Source organism: Canis aureus, chromosome 8, assembly GCF_053574225.1.
Source record: "Canis aureus isolate CA01 chromosome 8, VMU_Caureus_v.1.0, whole genome shotgun sequence".
In the NCBI taxonomy this organism is placed as follows: Eukaryota; Metazoa; Chordata; class Mammalia; order Carnivora; family Canidae; genus Canis; species Canis aureus.
In genome coordinates, this window is record NC_135618.1 from 13,559,529 (window position 1) to 13,583,635 (window position 24,107).

Consider the following 24,107-nt stretch of genomic DNA (forward strand, 5'->3'; position numbering starts at 1 on the left):
AAGAAGGTAAGTAAAGAGGAAGTCAGGTAAATGAAATTTCTTAGGAAAAATTCCATCTGGTAAATAATTATTTGCCATAAACTCTGGAGGAGTAAGTTGACCTAACATGGTAATCATCACACCTCACTTACGACCAATCTCTTTTTACAGCTGAGAGTGCAGCGTGCTGGCTGCTTTCAGTTATTCACATATTATTTACGAGTTTTATCCACATAAAATTTGCAGGTAATCTGCTTTCCTCATAATCTTTCTACTGCTGATAATGGAGAGATGAAGTGTAATTGAATTAAATTAAATTTTATCAATTCATGCATTGTTTTTTTTTTTTGTTTTTCTTTGCTTTTGTTTTTTGTTTTTTGGTCAAGGATATATAATTCTAAATAAATTCATTTATTTTAAACTTTGCTTTAAAAATCCTAGGATTTTTCCCACTGCATGGTCATGTTTTTTTTTGATCCTTGGACTCAGGCTGAGTTACTCACCTAATAAGCATCATCAGTATCATAGCATAATAATCAACTTAAAAAGGATAATGGATGATAAAGAAAAACCAAGAGCTGACCCCAGAGGACAAAGCTCCCGGGACACAGGTTCTCTGCACAGCCAACCCTGTGACATTATCAACAGACATGTCCTTGTGCTCAGTATGCCTTGTGAAGGTAGCAGATGTTGAGCACTGTGCTAGATAAGATGGAGAGAGTGATGAACAAGACAATCCTTGCACTCAAACTGCTTATCTTCAAGTTGGGGGAATCAGGAAATAATCCTGGAAATTCTACTTTGGCGTGGTAACTGCTGGTCAAGGAGTAAGTACTGGGCGCCATGAGGGAGGGTCTCCCAGAGGAAGTGGTACCCACCCTGCAATCTGAAGAACAGGGATGTTTCTCAAGCTACCAATGTCTATTCATATAGGAGGAAACCACCTGCTTTGTTTTCCATATAACTGGATTCAAGAGTTCTGCTGCTGTCATGTTCTCTCTCTCTTAGACAATTTTGTGCTGCATGTAATCTCATTTTTAGTTCCGAACCACAGTTTATTTTCCCAATCTTTTATCCATTGCATATGAGATTAGTTATTAAACCACTAGCTACTTAGTTAAATTCTGTAGAAGTCATCAGATCCTAAATTAACATTCATCTAAGTGTAGGCTACAGAAGCTGCTGTGTGGTGAAGTAATGTCATGTATATTTTATAGCACAAAGCACATGCCATTTTTAATTTGTTTAAAAATATATGCACCTTTATCTTGTAAAACTTATACCATTTGTACTTCGGTAGATAAAAAGAAAATGTTTGTTTGCTTATTTGGAGTCTTTTTTATATAATTTATGGAAACCTAATTCAAATTAGCTAATAGGGGAAAAAATAATTTTTCAAAATTTCAAATACGACTAAAGTCAGGTCCCCAAACATTGTCATCAGTGATCCTCCTCTTTCTGTCCCCGTCCCTTCATCCATCCATTGGTTCTAATTTCTCTTTGCACATGGTAAGTTCTTTGTACCTGGTGGCAAAAATAATCCCCCAGCAAATCAACTCAAAGCTTCTGTCATCTTCACAGCTTATTGCAAGGACGAGGGCTTCTTTCCTAATAAAGTCAGCAAAATTCCTGAGGATGACTCTGATTGGCTAAGTCTGGGTCATGTGCCCCCTTATGGAACAATCACAGGAGCAGAGGACAATAACCTGATTAGCATAGGTTGAGTCACATGCCCACCATCACGGCAGAGGAGGCAACAGCTTGTAATCAACATCTTCACATTTTGGAAGGGACAATTGGTGAAAAAAAAAAAAAAAAAAGATGGCGAATAGACAACATAATGATCTATTATAACATGAAATAATTAAGCATGCAGCATTTTTGAGTTAGGCCAGGTGAGTGAATATATGAGGCTTTGTTGCTGGTTCTCTTGCAAGAGTGTCACCTCTGCTAACCAATGAGTGAGAATTATCCCTAGAACCTACATATACTTAACAATCTTATTCCAGATCAAAGGAAATGAACCCCTCAAAAGTTAAACCCAAACCACAAGCTCATGGTGAAATCGTTTTGAGTGTCTAGAAAAATGACAGAAAATTCAGAGAAATCTCACCTGGAAAAGATCCTTATGAATACATATGGGCATCCAAAGAAGCTAAGAGGCAAGTTAAGTCCTCTGGCACACAATCCCAATGCATGAACAATGCATCTGTGGGAATTTCTTAACTGGTCACTTAAACACCCAGATAGAAAATACCAAGCCTTGATAGGAATTCTGCATTTCAAAGGAATTGTGAGGAAGTTAAGACAGTTCCAAACTGGACAGTGGAGATTCACAGAATATAAATGCAGTGAAAGATTAGAAAAATATGGATCATTTAATGGATGAAAAAGAAGAAAGTGATCTCTTCGTTTTCTTTTTGATTCCCCCAGAGCCCATGTAACAGATTAATTGTAAAAAGATGCTTTAAGCCACCATCAAAAAACACGAAGCTGCTCTGTAATAGGAATTGTGCTAGGGGCTGAGGCATTGTCTGGCCCTCAAGGGAGTCACTGTTTTGTGGGGAAGAAAGCCCCATTTGCAGACTATTAAAATAAAATATTCTACATAGAGGTTGGTAAAAGGTGCTATTCGAACATATAGTGCGAATTTAAGAGGTCACACCTGCAACTCTTCCAATAATTGTGTTCCTCCATGTTGCCTGAAATCCACCATTAGAGGGCGATTCATCTGGGGTAGAAGATAGCTCTTTTAAATTTTAAATAGTCCTGGTAAGAATATCACTTTAATCAGGATTGTCAGTTGTTCATGCTTCAGGTGAATTAATCAATCAGATCATTCCCTGCTAATAAGCACCTCAAATCAGTAAACTCAGGAAACTGATTTTAGGATTTGGGGCGGGGGGCTTGCAGGGGGAGCTTGAAGAGCAAAGGTAATGGAAGAAGAAAATATTGGATAAGCAGTATTAGAGAACCCCCATAATCAGACTTCCTCTAAGAGACCAGTTAAGACTCAAGCTGGCCCAAGATAGCTGTCCTTACTCCTTCAATATACTGATGCACTATATCAGGACATTTAGGAATTCTTACTGCTGCAGATTGGACAATTGAGTAATTATGTCTTATTTGGCTGGTTCTGGGCTCATCAGGAAGAAATGAAATGTACCTTCTCCAGTATACCTCCTGTCTCCCCAGCTAAGGTGCCAGGTACTCGAGTCCTCAAGGTTTGGGGGGAATTTGTCAGGTAGAGATGAACCCCAGCAGACAATCGTTAACAGACCTATCCATCCTAGCTGAGACAATTACACTGAATTAGTCTGTAGAAGTTAATTCCCTGGTACCAGATAGGGCGTGGTTGCCCAGGCCCTGAGAATAAGATGAGATTTGCAGGTTTTGAGAGAATGTGGAGACCTTAACCCACATCTGAGAAGACTTCACAGGGTTGGACTAGGAGCACCACAGTGAAGCACCCTGGTTTGAGGACCAGGACATCCCTGCACCTTCTGGATCTGTGTAAATAGCAGGATGCCAGTCCATCAGACTGCAAGAAGGAAAGGAAACAAAGAACAGTAACTGATAGAGGACATCTCACCAGTCCTCCTAGATGGGGATTAACCAGATTTAATTTGATTTTGATAAAGAAATGAAGCAGTATTTGTACAAAGGCTGACATGGAATCACCCAATGCTACAGAGCCACCTAGACATTATTTCAGTAGGGGAGATGTAAGATCAAAAGGCACGGTATTTAAAGGAAAGCAGGACATGCACAGTAGTTGACTCTCCAAAATCTGTTATAAAATCTTATCAGTAATTGGATTAGGAATAGGCATTTGACTTAATATGGCCGACAGAAATGAGGGGAGGCCTGATGGAAATTTCTGGGAAAGGATTCCTCATTCCCAAGAAAGAGACAGAGACATTAATTTAAAAAAGAGAGAGAGAGAGAGTTGGCTCTTCCTCTGGACATTGTACATTTAGATGAATCTGCTACAAGTCCTATGACCATCTTGCCACCAACAAAAAGGACAGTCAACATATGGATGAGCCACGGCTAAGAGAAGGGTTGAGAAATGGGGCTGGGCCTCCAACAGACCACACCCAGGGCCATCACCTTCTGAACTCCTTGTAGATGAGATGCTATTCTGGTTTCCTTTCACTTGCTGCCGAGAGCATTTGATGTACAAGGTATGATTGTTTTTATGGGATCACCTTGCCCTTAGCAGCACAGCTGGCTCATTAGGCTTCACCCAGGATGGTGTTTTACTCCATGGTGTGAGGATCCCTCTTGTCCCCACGTCTATCCATTCTCTACCCTATATCAAAATCCCATCACCCTAAAGCAACCCAATCAGACTCTATCTCTGCTTAAACACATCTACAGCCTTCCCGTTCTGCCTAGGGGAACCTGTCAGTCTCCCACTCCATCTCACACACTCAGCACACCATTCGGGCCATTCCTATTTTCCCCAACACATTACCACTCTCGGTATCTTTAGGACCATGTGTATGAATGTCATGTTGGCTTAAATGCCTTTGCTCATCTTTTCTGTTTAGAAATTACCTCTCCATTCATATCTACCTCTGTGAATCCTGGCCCTGACTTTCCATTTCTGCTGTATTTCATTGCACCTGTGTCTTATCTACTAGGACCTTTTTTCATGTATTTGTTTCAATGTAGCAATGCTCCCTAATTGCCTGGATGCCCCTTGAAGCCATCTCTGCCATCTCAGCACCGAGTTCAGGTAGGCATTCAATTAGTGGGATGAATAAGTGAATGAGGGAAAAAATGAGTTCGACTCCCCGGGATTTAGGAAAGTTAAGAACAAATTCTATAATATCTGGAGTCCTTCTGCTGACTTCCCACATCTCTGGAGGGTAACACAGCTAACCACTTCTCTAATACTCACAGCCCATCCGGTGATTTATTCCACCACCTTCAGCTATAGTCCTGATTACTACTTACCCAAAGGGCTGGATCACTCTGGTGGGCCTGACATTTTTATACTGTATTTTAAGAGCAAATGTGAAAAATTGACTTCCAGCCACCACAGGGTTATTTGCGCTGGTTGCATAACAAGTGTATGGCATTGTATTAAGAAATCTAAATTAGTAGCATGTCATGTAGTGACACAGGGACCGAAAGAAAGATCTTTTATATGTTCAATGAACTAGCTCCTAAATGTATTTATTTCTTGATCAGACACAAAGCATACGCGTATGTATGTACATGAAGTGTTTTCCAGGAAGAAAAAAATGTTGCTGGGAATTAAAAATTCGGTCATATCTTTATGCAAGATAGTATAATTATTAACATTTATGCACGGGTGCATCGGTAGGAAGATATGTGGAGAGAATAAATATATATGGAAAGAGGAGACAGGCAAGAACACAGAATAACGTACCTAGGCATCCTATCAATGCAATTTTTCTCAACGGCTCTGCTTCAGCTGCTTGCCATTAGGACACAAACCACGGCATTTGGGGTTTTGACGAAGCTGCGCTGGGCTCTGGCAATTTGGAAAGTTGGCTGCGACGGGAGGTTTTCTGAGCGGCCGCTTGTGATGCCATGCCGGTGGCATCAGTGCCTGGGAAACACCAAGAGCTAAATGCTTCCCCTATTTCATTTTCTAAATTTCATAGCCTGATAGCAGTCAGGCTACGGGCATTGTGTTCTGAAAGGATTATTGCACTTCATGAGAAGTTAAAGTCACTCAGCTTTGGCCCCTATGGCTTGGGACACCAACCGAGACGTGCTGCAATCACACAGCTGCAATCGCCTGTCTCTCGTGGCTTCCCGCTTAATGATATTCCCAACATCAGATCTCCCCTCTATTATGTAGACTCTTTGCCACCGACTCCCTTTTGCTTCTTTTAAGCCTTTTTCCATTTTTTTGTATTTACCTTATTTATCTTACCTTCACACTTCCCTGACCTGATTACCCTTAGACATAATCAGCTCCTCTCTTCCTTTATGTATCAGTGGCTGCCGCTTGATATTATGGTGTTATTTTAATATCGTAACGGAAAATGATAAAGGCCAATCAATTACTTTGTATTATCTATTGTGTTCCATTGGGATTGATTTTCCTCTATGTAATCATGTTTGCAGCCATAAAAACAAAGATTAAAAAGGGGTTTCTTTCTATTTTTCATATTCAGAGGAGTCGTATTAGTGTCCCTGCCTCATGTCTTCAGCGATGAGCGCTGAATCTCATCCAGGGGAACAGAGCCCCAGGAGGTGGCTCAAGCCACGGGCAGGACTCAGTGCAGACCCTTGCACTTCGGCCCGTATCTTGAGTATTAATTTTCCCTGGTGCCCTTTGGAAAAATCTGGCATCACCTTGATCATCTAATAAATGGCAATTCTGTGTCGGCTGCACATTTTTGCACATCACAAGGGGTTCACACATTGTCACTCTGCCTTCGCCTCACCACAGAAACTGTAACATCTCCCACGTCAAATAACCTAGAGACGTACAGATTCGTGAATCTTCCCCAGGACCGCTGGGCCATTTGCTCACTCCAAGTTCGGTGCCCACTGAGGCTCCCAGTCCTGGAGAACAAATAGACATCAGGTGGGGCAGGGTGCACATGCCAGGGGATAATGCAGAGCGAGCCAAGCAGCTTGCAGGGGGGCCCCGAGGAAGGCTCCCCGTCTCTACAGCAGGGAGAGTCTCCAAGCCAGGAACCGGCTTCAGGGAGATGGGCCACGCAGCCTGAGGCCTCTGATCACCGGCCTTACGGGCACGGAGATGGAGGAGCTGGTGGGCAGCCCCAAACCGCAGCCCCACACTGCGTGGACAACCTGTCGGGCCACCAGAGCCACCCTCCCTGCCGGCCCGGGACCCATACAGAACCCTGCCTGGGGGAAAGCCTTGGAACCCTACCGCCTTGTCTGGCCCTGGCCTCACCTTCATGGGGCAAGCCTTGCCCCCCTCTTGCTCCTAGACTGACCCTTTGCCCTGAAGTGAGCAAACAGCAGACCTCAAAAATCATTCCAGGGACACCTGAGTGGCCCAGTGGCTGAGCGTCGGCCTTGGGCCCAGGGCCTGATCTTGGGGTCCAGTGATCGAGTCCCACGTCGGGCTCCCCGCAGGGATCCTCCTTCTCCCTCTGCCCGTGTCTCTCCCTCTCTGTGCGTGTCTCTCATGTTTAAATAAATAAAATCTTAAAAAAAAATTTTTTTAAGTAAAAAACTAATGATCATTCCAGCTTGAAGGGCGAGGATCAGGGTTTGTGGTGCCAACATTGCCCTGCAGCACCCAGACACAGCCTGGGTGGGATCCCAGAGAAGGTGGGCATCGCTGGGGGCTCCCTGGGGCTGGGGGCAGGCCCTCTGACTCTCTCTCCCGGGCTCCGACAGTCGCCCCAGCTGGGGCTCGGGGCCTGCAGGGTGCCCTGTGAATCCTACTTTGTAGCTGCACCCCAGAGAGGAGGCCGTGGGCCCCGGCCCTGGGTCCTGCTCGCCCCTCCCTGAAGCTCCCGGGGCGTGACCCCTGTTCCGGGGCGCAGGCCGGGGCCTGCGGAGCAGAGGAGGCAGGGAAGCCCCCGCTTCTGTTGGTTCATTTGGTTGAAACAAAGTCCCCAACTGCCTCCTGCAGCACCCTCCCTCTGAGAGTTCAGGCTCAGAGCCACCAGTCATTTTTATTAAAGAACAAACAGTGGCTTAAATAAGCTGTCTCGGGATGGTCATTGTCCCCAGCGCCACCTCCACCTGCCCCGCCTCCCGGGGTGGGGGGGGGTGTCACAGCTGCTGCCAGGCCTGCCCACCGCCCCTGTCCTCACACACAAGCCCGAGCCTCAGCAGGCCCAGGGACTTGCTGCGGGGCCAGCGGCCCAACGATCTGGAACTTTCTTTTTTTTTTTTTTTTTTTAAGATTTATTTATTTATGATAGACACAGAAAGAGAGAGAGGCAGAGACACAGGCAGAGGGAGAAGCAGGCTCCACGCAGGGAGCCCGATGCGGGACTTGATCCCAGGACCCTGGGGTCACGCCCTGGACCAAAGGCAGGCGCCAAACCGCTGAGCCACCCAGGGATCCCTTTTTTTTTTTTTTTTTTTTTTTAAGATTTATTTATTTATGATAGACACACGGAGAGAGAGTGATCTGGAACTTTCAAGAAAGCCCTCCCCTGCTTTGCGGCGCACGGAGCCCTGTGAGAGGGGGGCCGCTGCGGGGACGGGGTGGGCTCCCCTTCCTCGGGGCGTCACTCACACAGGGCTTCAAATGTCTAGTCTGCGTGGTGATCATGAATACAACTAAAACAGAGCTCCCAAAGCCAGCGTCTCTCTGGCCACAGACGGGGTTGGCCCCCTACCGCTCCGCTGTTTCCCCGGGGACCGGAGAGGAGCCCTGCGCCCCACGCCCGGGCTCCCACCCCAGGTGCCCCTGCACCTGCCACCTGCCACCTGCCACCTGCCACGGGCCGGCCCGCCCCGCAGGCTGCCGCCCTGTGCCCCGCGCCCGCCCTCCCCAGGTGCCCCTGCCCCTGCACCTGCCACCTGCACCTGCCAGCCCGCCCCGAGGCTGCAGCCCTATGCCCCGCGCCCGCCGCCCCCCCCGCCCCTCCCCTCCTGCGCTCCAGCCCCCGCAGGGAAGCCCGCCCCGAGCAGCAGCAGCTGGGCTCCGCACCCATGTCTGCTAAGAGAGCGCGGCCCGGGGCCCCTCAGCACCCCCCCTCCCCGGGCACCCCACTCCAGCTCACACCTGTTTGCAGCACAGCCAGAAAGGTGACAGGCCAAGTGAAGTTCAAACACTCCAAATCGAGGATCCCCAGTTTGGGCGCAGTCACATAATCTACATTCGTCATATTGTGGAAGCAAGGCCGTTGGGGGTGAGATTTTGGAGCTGCGCTAATAGGTAGGTGTTCTTTCCTCCTATTTTCTTTCTTTCTTTTTTTTTTTTTTAATTTATTCATGAGAGACACACAGAGAGAGAGAGAGAAAGAGAAAGAAAGAGAGAGAGGCAGAGACACAGGCAGAGGGAGAAGCAGGCTCCATGCAGGGAGCCAGACGCGGAACTCGATCCCACGACCCCGGGGTCATGCCCTGGGCTAAAGGCAGGTGCTAAACCGCGGAGCCACCCAAGGATCCCAACCCCCCTGTTTTCTGAAAACCATCGTGATGCATTGGAGAGGAGACACGGTTACTTCCTACCCCGTCTCATGCACTGTGTCCACATATAAGGAAAGCAGACCAGTTCTGAAATACCAACATCTGTCCTAATGTACTAGCTCCTGCGTTAGGATTCTAATTGCACTTGATAGAACCTATTGTTGGATTCCCTCGGGGTCTCGGTAAAACTAGTGAAAACAACCGAGAATGGATTCCTTGTGCGAAATCCACAGACTTCTTCCCCTCCCTCCCTTTTTTTCCCCCTTTACCTTATATTAAATTAGAATTTATAACACTTCCTAGTCCATATGAAAAGCATTTCAGTGGGGATCCCTGGGTGGCTCAGCGGTTTAGGGCCTGCCTTTGGCCCAGGGCGTGATCCTGGAGACCCCAGATCGAGTCCCACGTCCAGCGCCCTGCATGGAGCCTGCTTCTCCCTCTGCCTGTGTCTTTGCCTCTCTCTTTCTGTGTCTCTTGTGAATAAATAAATAAAATATTTTAAAAAAAAAAAGAAAAGCATTTCAAGTGATATGGATGAAATTATCTCCTGAAACTAATTTCTCACATGAAAATGGAACTGGCTCAACCTTTCTCATAAGCAGCTGACAGGTAAAGAATCTTCCATGAGTCAACTGCAGTTTGGGAATGTTCTTCACATTAAATGTAGTATTTGGGCAAATAATCCAAGTCAGTTATAAAAGGCACTTTAGATGTGTACCTGAAATCTGCTTTTGCCCCCATCTTACATTTCAGGGCTCAGCATCATAAAATACTCTCAGGGTACCTGCCACTCTTCAGTGTTGCAATAATAACAAAACAGGAGGTGCATCTCTGTAGATTTAAAAACAACAACAACAACAACAACAACAACAAAAGCAGGTCTCCTGCTCATGCCATATTTATTAGAGGGGAAAATGACTTGCAACCATTTCCCTTAATAACAATTCATATTTTTAGTGCTTCAAATGTGCTGGGTACTATATTAAGGACTTTTAGGTGCTATCTCTTTGATCCTCACAATGGCTTTTTAGGGTAATCCTGATAGCTTCATTGACAGGTAAGGAAACTGGAGAGGTTAAGAATCAGGCCCGAGGATCGAACTGCATAACTCAGAAGCCTTATTACAACGGGAAGACCCAAAAAGGGGTTTTTGTTATTGATGACTGTTTCCTTTTCTTTTTTTTTTTTTTTAAGATTTTATTTATTTATTCGTGAGAGACACAGATGACTGTTTTGAACGCAGGCAGAATTTAGGGACTGGAGAATAGCTCATGTTTGAACCGTTCGAGAAGGTCCCAGAGGAAAGAGTTGGGTCTGCAAGGAAAGTAAACTTTTATGACCGTGTTGCTGCAGAAGACTTGGCCGCGCTCGTTACTCTCAGCTCGCCTGTATCGCTCTGTTACTTAATCAGTATTATACAGCGCCACTTAATCCTTTTTATGGCTTAGCTTGTCTTGTAATGTTGTTGTACTGCTGATAAACCCATTCGCAGAAATAATGTACCTGCAAAAAAATCGACAGCACGCTCAGTCTGTAAAGTCAGGACGCTCTGTTTGTGGAAGTTTCCATTATATCACAGCCTTCATGACGACACAGACACCAACCAACAGGATTACCCAGGAAAGACCCAGGACAGATGAAACCATTTTTGAAACAAGTATTTATTGCACTGCCCTGTGAGATTCTGATTGCAGAGCACGAGTCCTCTTGAACCGTGGGTTAAAAGCATCCAGATTAAATTTTTATCATGACAAACGTCAGGTTCTTCAACAGTTAAAACCAGAGTTAAAAAATAAAATTAAGTAGAAAAGCATCTCAGTCCTGAGAATTGGCACCGATTTCCTCTTTTTTGCCTAATAAAGGCAAAATTTATTATGACCTCCTCCATAAAGGCTTTTTTTGCAGTCAAATGTCCAGGACAGCTAGCATTTTTAATCTCACTAAGCTTAAATTGAAGAATTTTTAATGTCGCAATATAATGGCAGCATCATTCTGCTTCCTTGGAGAATCAGTTGGCAACCAAACATCTCTACAGATTCTGTAACGTTACACGGCTGTGCTATTTTCCCAAGTTACCTGGAGCAAGGTAAGTGGCAGGAGAGCTTTGGCCACCAGGGAAAGCATGAAAGGATATACCACACCTTGATGAAGTTATTCGGGAAAAATCCGTAAAGAAAAAATAAGTGTCTGAGGCTATACGGCAGCTGTTTCAAATAATAAAATATCATTTGCATCTCTGCTGAGGGTTTTGATTTTGTCGGCTGCTTGTGTCCCGTGCATTTTTCCTGAACTTACTGCTCATTTTCTGAGCATAGCCAGTTACGATTAAACCATCAAGTAGGTACACTTGTTTGTTTCGGATATATGAGAGACAGTAAAGCTTCATTTCAAATAGAGATGCCCAAGAGGAAAAGATTAGAAAGTGCTGTGCAAAGCTGTGAAACACTGACTGGCAATTTAAATTGGAATCAGACAATTCAGCATGAATAGGAAAAAAAGAAAACCCTCACATACACAGTATGTGCAGCGGAGGGGGCGAGGGACGGTGAAATAGGTTTTATTTTTAGAAGATTTCGCTAAGTTCTTTATAAGCATCTCAATCTTTGTTAAAAAGAAACAGCAGATATGCACATTTTCCTTAGGGGAGCATTTTTTTTTTTCATATAAAATTTTAGTAGTTGGCTGCCTAGAGTGAGGCTTTTTGTAACAGAATATACAAATTGTATTTTTTATGGTTCCTTATTTATAGTGAAACAGCCGTTTTAATAAAATGATTCACTTAGATTATTTTACTGCTTTTCATTATGGATCTTCATATTTTTTCATTTGTTCTTGCCTTTCTCCCAGTTAAAATTAAGATGTTTGACTCTGCAATTAATCCCCAATGCATTTGATTCTGAAGTACTGTCTTCTTTCAAAAAATCTGTTAAACTATCTTTCTACAAATATGAATTTCAAAATCAATACAAACCATTTGACTGCTCATATAAGTCATCCCTGGACTATGTTAAACGTTACTCAAAGCAAATATCTATTTATTGGGAGCGGGGGAAGGTGATGTGAACTTAGCACACACAAAAAAACAAATCGTCCTTGTTCCTTCCAAATTATAGGAACAATACTGATACCTACCTCATGCATTTTTGTCCACAGTGGCAAAGCTTTTTGTTTTTATTTGTTTTGTTGGAGGGATAGACGTGGCTTTTGCTTTGTATTTGAAATATCATAACCTAAAATTTATTCTATGAAAGGGTTTTTCATATGGTATGTGCCATGGTTTATCTTCCATCATGACGGGGGAAATATCATATCCAACAATGTAACTAGTGTTCAAGAAAATTCTTAGGATTATATATCTGGACACCAGTAAATCCATTTTAAAGCAACAGAGTTTACATTTGTGGAGATGAGGATGATAAAATATATCACATTGTATGAATGCCTTTTTCATGCCTGTTAGCAACTTAGGAGCATTGTGACAGTCCACTGAATGTTTACGGTTCTAAAGAAAGAAAAAAAAAGGTTATATCAATATAAATTATTTCTCATCTTATTTCAGGTGCAAGATCAAAATCAATGTTAAACACAATTGATATTGTTAATGTAAAATTAATCTGCTAAAAAGTGTTTGGAATCAGGGCACTAAAACACTGGAAAATTTTAGAGCACATTCTCTTTGTTTTGAATGTATCCCATTGCTGAATGTCCCCATATATTGCTCTGACAACACACAGTGCACTGAAAGATTTGTAAATAAAGTGAGAGATTCCAATTAGAAAATATGTGTAAAGATAAATGTTGCCTTTATTATTAACACATATTCTCTCAGAACATGTAGCTGAAAATGTAAAAATATACACATACCCACGCGTGCGCGCACACACAGAGCCTCTCCTCTACCTAATTTGCTGAGTTAATGTTCCTTCTCAGAAAATATATACTTTGAATAAGATGGATTAAATATGTTGGTTGGATTTTAGAAGGCAATAAAATAATTACATTAAAAATGACCATCTTTAAGGGGAAAATAGCTAAGTTGGGCTAATTTATTATTATTACTCGTTGCATTTAAAGAAACTTGGACTAGAGATCAAAGTGCATTTTGATTTGTTTGAAAATTGTAAATGACCCATTCCCAGATTTCCAACCCCATAAAGTTAGAATGCAGTCTGTGAGTACTCTGCGCTCTAATCAAGAAGGAAGGGGCTTCAGCTTCAAATGTCAATGCTGTAAACATGTTAAATCTGGAAAATATTTTCGAAGCAAGCAACCATGTGTAAAATTTACCGAACTTGTCATGAAAGGGCTGCAGCTGCAAACCTGCAAACTTCCCACTTCCATGAAGACTCCAGATGTTGAGACGAGGAAGCGAGGTTTTCATCTTGGCTCCCCAGCTGTTGCACTTCGGACTTTGCCTGTGCTGTCCTCACAACCAGTATTTTCCCCGGTAAAGGAACAGTGACCAGTTCATGCCAGGCAAGAAAATCATGGGCTTCCTTCAGAAAGTGCTCCATACCATTTACGACAGCGGTGCCGGCCCAACGTTCCACCGTAGGTTAGGGTCTGCAGTCTATCCAGCTGCCCAGATAAACCAAGTCAGTTTAACAAAAGCTTCCAAAATGCGGAGGGAAAATCATCGGCTGATTATAAAATTAAGCAATTGTCATGTGCTACTGCCAAAGAGGATTGCCGTTAAATTACACTTATGCCTCATTTCACGAAAACTTTTTTTAAATCGTGTTTGGTGCTTATAACTAAAAACATCTTGGGATAAATTTAAAACTTTGCTTTACTACAGAAATATAAAATCTGCCAGATATCATCATAAACAAAGACAATTTGATGAATTTTTAAAAATTACTAACACTTCTTTTAACACCACTACCATTATATGTAATATTTACAATATGCAATCTTCTTTTATAATGTAAAGTGTTTTTAAAATGAAAACTGCACTTAAATGCCAATATCCTCTCCTTCTGGCTTCTCACTTTATGACACTAACATAGGATCTCATTCACCAAGCCAATTGAAATTTTAATAAAAGAAAGCAGGAGTTTCTAATAAACTCCTGCAGTGAGCTGATAATACTAAACATCTTTAGCAGCATGGTGTTTTTTATTATTATTTTAGCTGTATATTAATATGCTAGTATTTGTAAACTCCCCAGTGCCACCAGATTTATTTCAGAAGCCTTTGCTACATTTTTCTATTGTGAAAACTTTATCTGACAAAGAAAAATTCTTTTTCGGTGGTTTTCCACCCAACAAGTCCGTGACAGGAAAATATATGGTTGACAAATGTGTTGTGACTATGCATCCAGTGCTGGAAAGAAGAGGAACTGATTTCATTTATGTGGTGCTGGTTCTGGGCTAACCAGGAAAACTGGGGTGATCCAGAACTGCAAGAGAGGTGCTATTTGGGGCTTTGGTTTGTGACGGAGCCATATATACTGACCTACACCTTACACCCCGATGCCTCCTAGGTAACCTTCTTTTCTATCACATCCCCACAACACCTCCACCCCCCATTACCCTCACTCCAATGTCCCAACTAGACCACCATCACTCTTCTATCCGAGCAGTAGGGACAGGGGCTGCGTAAAGAGTCCACTTAAAACATAATATATAAGGATCCAGGTTTATAATGTAGTATGGAGTGTGGAATTCAAATAAAACCATGGGGGATATTCTTTTATGATGCTGGGTATGATGTGGAACTGTTACTATCAGCGGGCGATGAACTTCAGCATGTATCGTATGTAATGAGAGTCAGCATTGAGACCGTGTTTATTGTGTGTCAGGCACTGTTCTAGGCAGTTTACATCCATGAGCCTATTTGACCCTTTCCCCCATTCCGGTCGGCAGGTATCGCTATTGTCCCCACCTGATAGCTAATAAAACTAAGATGCAAGAAAGTGACTTGCCCATGTCATGCGGCTGGAATGGCTGTGCTAGATTCAAACTCAAGGAGTCTAGGCATAGAGCCCAGCTATTCCTCACTCTGCCTCTGTAAACTACATTGTACTGAGATTAAAACTGTCTGAACGATTAGTGCTCACTGGGGCCCCTCCTATGGATTACACCTGTTCCACCCATAGGCTCTAAGTAAGCAGGGTATCTCTGGTTTCCTTAATCTTAAATTTAGGAAGGGAAATGAATCCTCTCACCCTCAATCAGTACTTCTCCTTCCAATTCCACTGCTTTTAGATAAAAGCAGTAAAATAAATAAATAAATAAATAAATAAATAAATAAATAAATAAAATAAAAATGTATAATTGGTGTCTTTAACACAAAGCTGAAAGGAACACAGGAGCAGCCCAGGAGCCTCTGATGTCCCCGTTCTTATGGTCCTTGTGAGTTTAGGATAAAGCCCAGAAGATAAAGGACTTGAAAAGCAGGGGATCATTGCCCAAAATTTTAAAAGGGACCTTCCCCTTGAGGTTGCCAGAGCCCAGATAGAAGGCTTGGTGAGAAGGCTCACCGTCTTGGGGGGCGCCCAGGTGGCTCAGTGGTTGAGCGTCTGCCTTTGGCTCAGGTCGTGGTCCTGGGGTCCTGGGATCAAGTCCCTCATCGGGCTCCCCACGCAGGGAGCCTGCTTCTCCCTCTTCCTATCTCTCTGCCTCTCTCTCTGTGTCTCTCATAAATAAATAAAATATATTTTTAAAAAGGCTCACCATTTTCACTGAGCATCCTATACAGGGTTGGGCTGGTCCAAGGTGGAAGAAAACATACGGGTCCCTGGGACCTGGCCCAGGGAACCCTGATGACAAAAGCACACATTTCAGGAATGGAGAACTTTGTTTCTCCCAAAGCCGGGACACCTAATCTGCTCACCAAGATAATGGCAGCCCCAGGGGCTGAGGTTGGGGAAGAGTTTAACCAGGTATACAAAACGTATCAAAGCTGACCCATAAAATTGCAAGCCTCTGTTTCTCCCAAAATGTCTTGTCTCCATCATAAGGCCAGGTATTGGTTCTGAGCAGACTGCATAGAGGGCAGCGCCGAGTCATTTCTTGAATTGCAACTCACGTGTTCACATTAGATTTTTGACCACTGTGGCTCCTCATATTCAGTCATATATTGTCCACTAGGCGTTCTGGAACTGGTTTCTACAAGCAGGCCACCAGAAGCTATAGGCACATTTGAAAAAAAATAAATAAATAAATAAGGTAACATTTGGTGATAGAAATACCATATATCTTTGTTTAGAAGTAGTGGCTTCTATTAAATTTAATTACTTCCCCTGTGGCTTTAAATCAAGGGCAGCTTCTGTTAAATTTAATTACTTTCCCCTGCGGTTTACATGGCAAAGGTGTCAGTGCTACTTGCCGAGTGCTTCTGGCCAAAGTAAAAGCTTGGGTATGATTTACTCCATTATACCAATGCCTTCCCTCATAATTTTACTTTCTCCCTCTATCCGACATTTTTTGGACATTTTATTCATGAAATCTGCCTTTGGTATCATGAAAGTTATTCAATTAGTAGCATGTGATTGACAGCCGAAGTCTGAAGAAAAAAAGAAATTCTAGTAAATTTCAACCCAAACCTAGCCTGGATTTATTTTGCCACTTTTTTTGTACAAACGTTTAGCATTTGTCGCACGCCAGCACATTAAAAGTACTAGGCAGGATCTGCATAAAGGTGCACTTCCTTAAACTCTCTGAAGAAGGCGGTTACTATGGCCTTTATTTTTTTAGTTGCATGCCCGAGCTAACAATTTTTTTACTACTGATTATGTCAACACCAATTCCAATTGCTCTTCTGCCCCCTAATTGTCAAAGTGCACATGCAATTGTAGTTACCTAGGAACGTTGCCCTGTATTGAATTGCCATTAGAATGATTCAACAGAAGTGAATTCCTAAAAGTTTGCTTCTCCCAAGATGAAGTGGATCTTCATTAACATTCTGAAAATGAAATGCAGCTTCATAAAAAAATAAGGCAGCTTTCAGACCATTTTAGAATTTCAGAGAAATTTTGCATTATCTTTCCCATGATTCTATGCTGATGTCAGGCTGTATTTCAACTGAAATGACAATGAAATCATTTCAATTCCATGCAATGTGCAAAAAAACAGTCAATTTTTCACTTGGCAAGCTGAAGTCTAAAGTAATTAAGCACTGCTGTGTGGGAGGCAGCTTCCTGCTCTGAAGTCAGCCTGAGATAATTACCATATTAAAGTCAAAACATCATGTGCCGCACTGATAGATAGATAGATGGAGAGATTGGGCATCTATTAAATGATCCATTTTGTTATGCTTCCTGGGAAATGTGCCATTGATGCCAATTAAGAAATATATATTCCAAGTGAGTATTTCTAAGTGACAAAACTTCTATCCGGTAAATTGAATTTATTATTTACTGATCATGAAGTACTTAAAGTCATAAAATCTAGATAGAGAGCAACCTATGAGGAGAATTACATGCTCTGCCTCGGTTTACAAACCCCTCATTACCCAATTGCCACGTTAGCATAAAGTTCTTCGCGGTAACATTTCTAGCCAAGGTACTGAGTTATTTCTGTCAGGAAAACTCAAACTGGAATAATAATAACAGGATATTGCAGATAAAGGGTAAGCACTCAGAAATTTCAAAGGCACAAACAAGTTAAGTGTTTATGTTTTATATGTTTTAAGAAAGGTAAATGAAATACACTTTAAAGAGTAATCTTTCTTAGATATCTTTAAATTTCTGCTCTTGTCATTGAAAAATGAAATGACCCCCCTCGACACTGAGGTTGGAGAGTAATCAATTAACACAGTACAGCTGAATGCACCACAGCAAGATTAAATTATGTCAAAATTCTTAGCACTCTCATTTATTAAAAGTTAATAATTTATTAATATTCTTTCTCCAGTGACCAAACATGTGGTATTACTTATGCCTTTATAATGGTACTAGGTTAAGAATATACTTCATAAAGCCGTTTGGTCTGTGATTTAAATCTGCCCCTTCTTTATCACAGTTCGAATGTCCATGATAGACGACAATAAAAGACAGTTTATTTTCGTGTAAATATTAGCAAAAGAAGAGAAGAATGTGTTGGATCTCTGAAAGAAGAGGGCATCTCCAAGTCAGGATCTTTTTTTTTTTTTTAGTAAAAAAGAATAGGCACCTCTATGTCTGCAGTGAAGGTTATGTTTGATCTTCTCTAACTACTTTCTATGGGATTTATTCGCCACCATTTCCACTGGCTTATTGATACCATAAAGGATGGAGAACTAAAGCAATAGCCCTTGAAAATCAGAGACAAGAACTTTGAGGATCAAAACTAATATTTCTCTTGTTGACAAAAAAAAAAAGTAGACTTTAAAATACAAAAATCCACCCATATAAAGATTAAATGATAATTATTTTCCCAAGGAGGCAATCTAAAGAATCAATAGGCTGCCTTAATATCAGATTCCTTCCATGCCCCGGGCACATCACTTGATCATGGGGTCCCAGTGAGTCGGGCAGTCATTTGAGCAAGGTTGGCATCGCTCAATTTCAGGCTGTTCTGATACAGTTTCAGGCCTTTGCTGTGTGCTTCAACAGAAATCCTAAAAATGAATGCAATTTTAAATTACCTTGTGTGGGGCAGAAGGAAAAAGGAAGTTTTTATTAGGGCTGGTTTCTGTGCCCTGGAATTCAACAGGGAAGTTCACTACCTGACTTATTGTCGTCTTCCTCCTGGGATTTTTAGCAACAGCATTCTCTTCACCTATAGATGGCTAGAAAAATTGAGAGAAAGTATAAGGGAGACAAGAGTAAAGATTTCCTTTGATTCTGTGTATGTGTGTCTATGTATTTGTGTTTATAAAGACAGATGCATGCACATACACACAGGCATAGATGCAGTAAAAGCTTTCCATGTTAAACCAAAAAAGGTAAAGTGTCTGATTTAATTAAAAAGGAAAATCAATATGTTTTATTTTGTCCTTAACAGGAGTTATTTCCTAGTGAACTATGAAATTTTATTTTATTTCTACTTTGTTTCTACTTTCAAAATTTTCTTAAATGAAGACATATAGTCGAAAAGATAGATTCCACTTCTCAAAGTTGGTTTTTTTTCTTTTTTTTTTTCTTAGCAAGAAATATTTAGTCATTTTATAATACAGTCCAAAACAAAGGGAAGCATATAGGCTTCAGGGTGGGGGAGCCGGCTCTGCATCAGACAGTCCTGAAAGAAGAAAACAGAAGATGGTGCGAGGTCTCCTCCAAAGCAGTCAGGGGTGGGAAGCCAGCCCAGCCAGGGGAAGAGCGCTTATTGGAGTGGGGGGGGGGGGGGCTTGTGTTGCATTTTGCAGATGCAAATCAACTAATGCATTTAGAATGCACCAGAGAGAATGGATTTGGTTCAGTGATGAGAGCTGTAGTCTGGGAATCGGAAGATATCCAGGTTTCTGTGTCTAACCCTGCCACTGAATCACTTTGGAAATTGGGACGGTTTAGAACTCCACTCTTCTTTTTCTCCGTCTGTAAAATGGAGGCAGGACTGGGCCCGGCTTACCCCTTAGCAAAGCAGCATTAGCAAACTGAGAAAGAGCATGTGCACATTCAGAGCATGATTCGTTCTGAGAGAATTTCGGTTCTTCATTGTGAATTCTAGCATCGTTTTCAGCTGCCAAAATCCAGGTGCTATTTAGAGAATTCAACCTCAAACATTGCATTTATTTTCTGCCCTTTAAATGTCCATGGTTTTGAGGGTTCTCTCACCATATTAACTGCAACAGTGAAATTAGATTGTTCAGCTTCAGTTTATAGCCCATTTCATTCTTTAATTTCTGTGTTCAGAGATGATGAGTTTTGGTTTGCATTCACACTGTTTCAGAAAAAAAATAACAGATAAAATGGGTTTTCATTGAAAACATTTAAACTTCATGAAAAAAAAAAAATCTGGCTTTCCCTGCTGCACTGGAGTATTGTGAATAGAAGCAGAATAATACACGTGAAAGCAGTTTAGGCTTTTCTCAGAACAGAGTCCCCGGCTCTCATCCCCGCCTCCCAGCACACACTTTTGTACAACCAACACCGAGTTAAAGCTACCTTCCGGAGTCTATTTTGATATATTTTGGTTATGTATGGGAAAGCGTGCTTTTAAGATAGTTCTCCTAACATGCTAAAAAATGAAATAGATTAATTCCATCTCAAACTCCTAAATCAAATAAACAAGACATCAATGCATGTAACCTTTCATTCACACTCCATCCACCACCTCATCCTTTACTCTGCTGCCCTTCACCCACGGTAATCTTCCGTCTCTCAACAAATGTCATATCCAGTAACTCAATCATACATCTTCATCAAAAGCAATAAGTGCAGCACCCGACATGAAAGAGCGCCTACAGAAGCATAGTCTTTTGTGCCTTCAAGTCTCTCTCCTACTGACACTGTTAACACAAGACAGCACTTCTCATCACTAGAAACACGCCCCTGAATCCGTTAAGTGTTCAACACCTCCTCTGACATCATGGAACGCCAGCCAGCCGCGGTGTCATCTGATGTTAAAGCCAGCCTGGCACTAAAGCAGTTTAGGCTTCGGAATTAGGAAGAGATAAGGGAGTGTTTCTTTCAATACCAAGATCGTTCCCCAAGTTACTAGAATAATGACCTGACCCTCACATACTCTTTTTATGTATAATTTGTCCAATCACTCCCGGTGACTAAAGCGATCACAGGGATTGTCTTCTGCCTTCAAATTTCAAACCAAGGCAAAGAAACAAGATTTTTTTTTTTTTGAAGGGATGTGCTACCGGATTTTCATCAGATGGAGTTTCCTGCCATTTTCATGCACGCCGTCACCTTGGAAAGTATGACCATTTTCACCTGGGTGGAGTAAGAAATGCGGTCATTCTCTTCCTTCTTGTATTTTTACAACTTGATTAGCCTTCTAATACTGGGGTGACATCGCCTTAATAGTCAAGAGGATACAGACAGAAGGAAGGACACTAGGATCTCTGGAGCCTCTTGCACAGAGTAGTGCCCTGTTGGGTGCCTTCAAGCATCTCAGGACAATTCTCACAACAACTCTGTTAGGCCAATCTTGTTTCTCTACATTTTTCACAACAAAGAAAGAAAAGCATTAAGCAAACTTAGAGGGAAGCAAGCAGGTCACAAGCTGGAAAGTGGGAGCACCGGGCTGAATTAGGTGCAGTATATTCCAGGTCCAGGAATATCTGTTAGTCTGCGTAGGAATCCATACCCAAACACGTTCTGCTGCTCAGCACTGTGCTTTTTCGCTTCAGTGTGCAGTGCCCTACCCCATTACCTTACACCACCTAGAAGTTTAAGATGATTTACCCCCATTGTACAGGTGAGGAAATTAAAGTTCAGAGAAACTGAACTAGTCACCCAGCTAGTTAATGTCAATACCAGGGTCACACTTGGGTTGCCTCTTCGATGGATGATCTCATCCACGAATATTTATGGAGAAAAACAGACATGGTACCGCCGACCAATAAATTTAGCACTGGAGAGAAAAGTGATGTCTGTAATGAATCCATTTGATATTTTTTTCCAATCTGCATCTCTCATAGGCATGATTATTGACTCGAGCAGACTGAATGTAAGGTCAAGAGATTTGGTTCTAGTCCTGACTGTGCCATTTATTGCAGATACTCGGTTTTCTTGTATAGAAATGGAAAGTAAAGTGTCTCCTTCCACTTTGGCTACCGTACATTCCAGGCATTAGTACTGGAATAAAGCAAGTCCACAACCAATGATTATTGAATAAATACATTAAATAATTACTTCACAGGCAGCTACACAAACAGTGCTTGCTCTAAGTAGAGTTGAGGGTTCATAACCCCACATCTCTCAGCCTTGGGTTTTTGTTTTGGGTTTTTTTTTTCCCATTGAAAATTCGAGTTCCTAAATATTTATTTATAGAAAGCAGCTGCCTTTCAAAGTTACCCAAGACTGCATATTTGTATAATTTATCTTTTGATAGTTCATTTGGCCTGATTTTTACATTAGTCTTTATTATACTTTAAGCCAGTAATTGTCTTCTTACTAAAGTCAATGCAAAGATTTAGGTCAGGGGTTGACAAATTTTTTTCTGTAAATGGCCAGATAATAAATATTTGAGTCCTGTGTGCCATATGGTCTCTGTTAAAACTACTCAGCTCAGCCACTGGAGCACAAAATCAGCCAGACGATATGTTGACAAGTGAATGGGCTGAGTTGGGTGCCAATAAAATTTATTTTTAAAAATAGATGGCAGGCCAGATTTGGGGCTGTGTAGTTTGCCAACCCCTGATCTAGTGTCTCAGTGACCACCAGAGAGCAGCGTGTCATCATTACCATGTTGTCTCAGGTGCTTTATAGGTAGTTAGAGCTCAGTACTACTTTGAGGAACTAAAACAAATTTTGAGCTGTGCTAGGCACCATGTTGTGCACAGAACATAAAGGAAAAAGATGATGGCCTCGATTTCTTATGTCTGATGGCACATCTGAGGAAAGAGATTATCAAGAAACACACCCAGGAAGGCTCATTGATCCACACAGTCCCTTCCTTGATAATGTTAACACAGGCAACCGAAAGTGTTATAATCGGGTGTTCCTTTTAGGCCTGAGGGCACATTCGTTAATCTACAATATATTCAAGTTTCTGCAATAATAAACTATGAGTTATATTATCCCACCAATGACAAAATGGGAAGCACACCTGAGTGATCTTTGTCAAGTCGAAAACATCAGGAAAAGCTTTTAAGCAGGAGCTGATTTTAGAGCTGGTTTTTGAGAGCAGAGTATGTAGAGGGGAAGCGGAAAAGAAAAGGCATCCCAGGTGGGAGGGGAAACATATGCAAAGCCATAGAACAAAGCAAAGTATAAGACAAGTAGATTAGCTTACATGAAACGGTTGGTAAATAACTAAACACAGTATCAAGGATTTGCACAAGACCTTCCTCACTCAAAGTTCCTCTTCTTTGTATACATTATTTAACTAGAGAACTGGAACTATAGTCTAACAAAAAGTTCTAAGAAGCTAGCCAGTGCAGAATGAGATGATTTGTGGAAATGGTTCTACCTGAGCGCATCTGCCGCAGGTGAATTTTTTAAATGGTGGGGAGTAGACTAATGGCAACAAAGGAGTGACACTCATAAAGAAATCTCCTGCTGCTACACTAGCTTTAACCAATCAAAGTTCCACCAAGTAAAATTCTACACAAGCAGAGGGTATCCCAACTTTAAAACCCAAGCACAACAAGAATTTCCTGGACGTGCCAGCGATGCTGAATGACCGCCAAGCTATAGAACATGCATGGCATAGTAGAAGGTGCCCCCTGGACAGTCTTGAACTGACAGTACTTGCAACAGGCAACAGCTATCAAAAGGCAGCTGGCTTTAGTGGGCAGATAAACCTCAGTAGCCAAATTTCTTTTTTTTTTTTTTTTATTTTCACTTTCATAGAAAGCAAAGTTAGTTTTTAACGCAAGGGGCAAAAGAGTCCACCCATTTGCTCCCCACTTGGAAAAGCCTCCTGTTTGCCCTGGGGTTAGAGCTTTGGCCTTTCCTCACGAAAAGCTGTTCTCAAGGCTGAGAGTATTCAAACGTCTCTCAGGTCAAGGCAAAACATATGGCTGGGAGATGGGATCTCTCTTCACCATTCATTCTGGAAAAACAAGTGTTAGGGTAGAATGTGGGACGAGGCCTCAGTCCATAGACTCGTTTAAGAATTTATTAGCTTTTTTTTTTTTTTAAGACTTTTTTAGGTAAAAGAAAATTTTGGTGCCTGGAGAGTGCCTCGTAAAATACACATTTCATTTTCCTAGCAACTCAAGTTGGCCAGATTTCTAGTTTTGTAAAGTCTCCGACTTTTCGTAATTCAAACGAGAAAATGAAAGAAACCTAATCAGTGAAAATTAGAATAAAGAAAAAGCTGAGCAAAGAAAAGCAAAACCAAATGGACAATAAATAAGCCATGTCATTGTAAGGGCAATGGATTATCTCCAAGATTCTCTCCGGCCCCGTCATCTCCCACCCACTGCAGCTTTATAAACCAGAGTCATCCCATTCCCTGGGACGC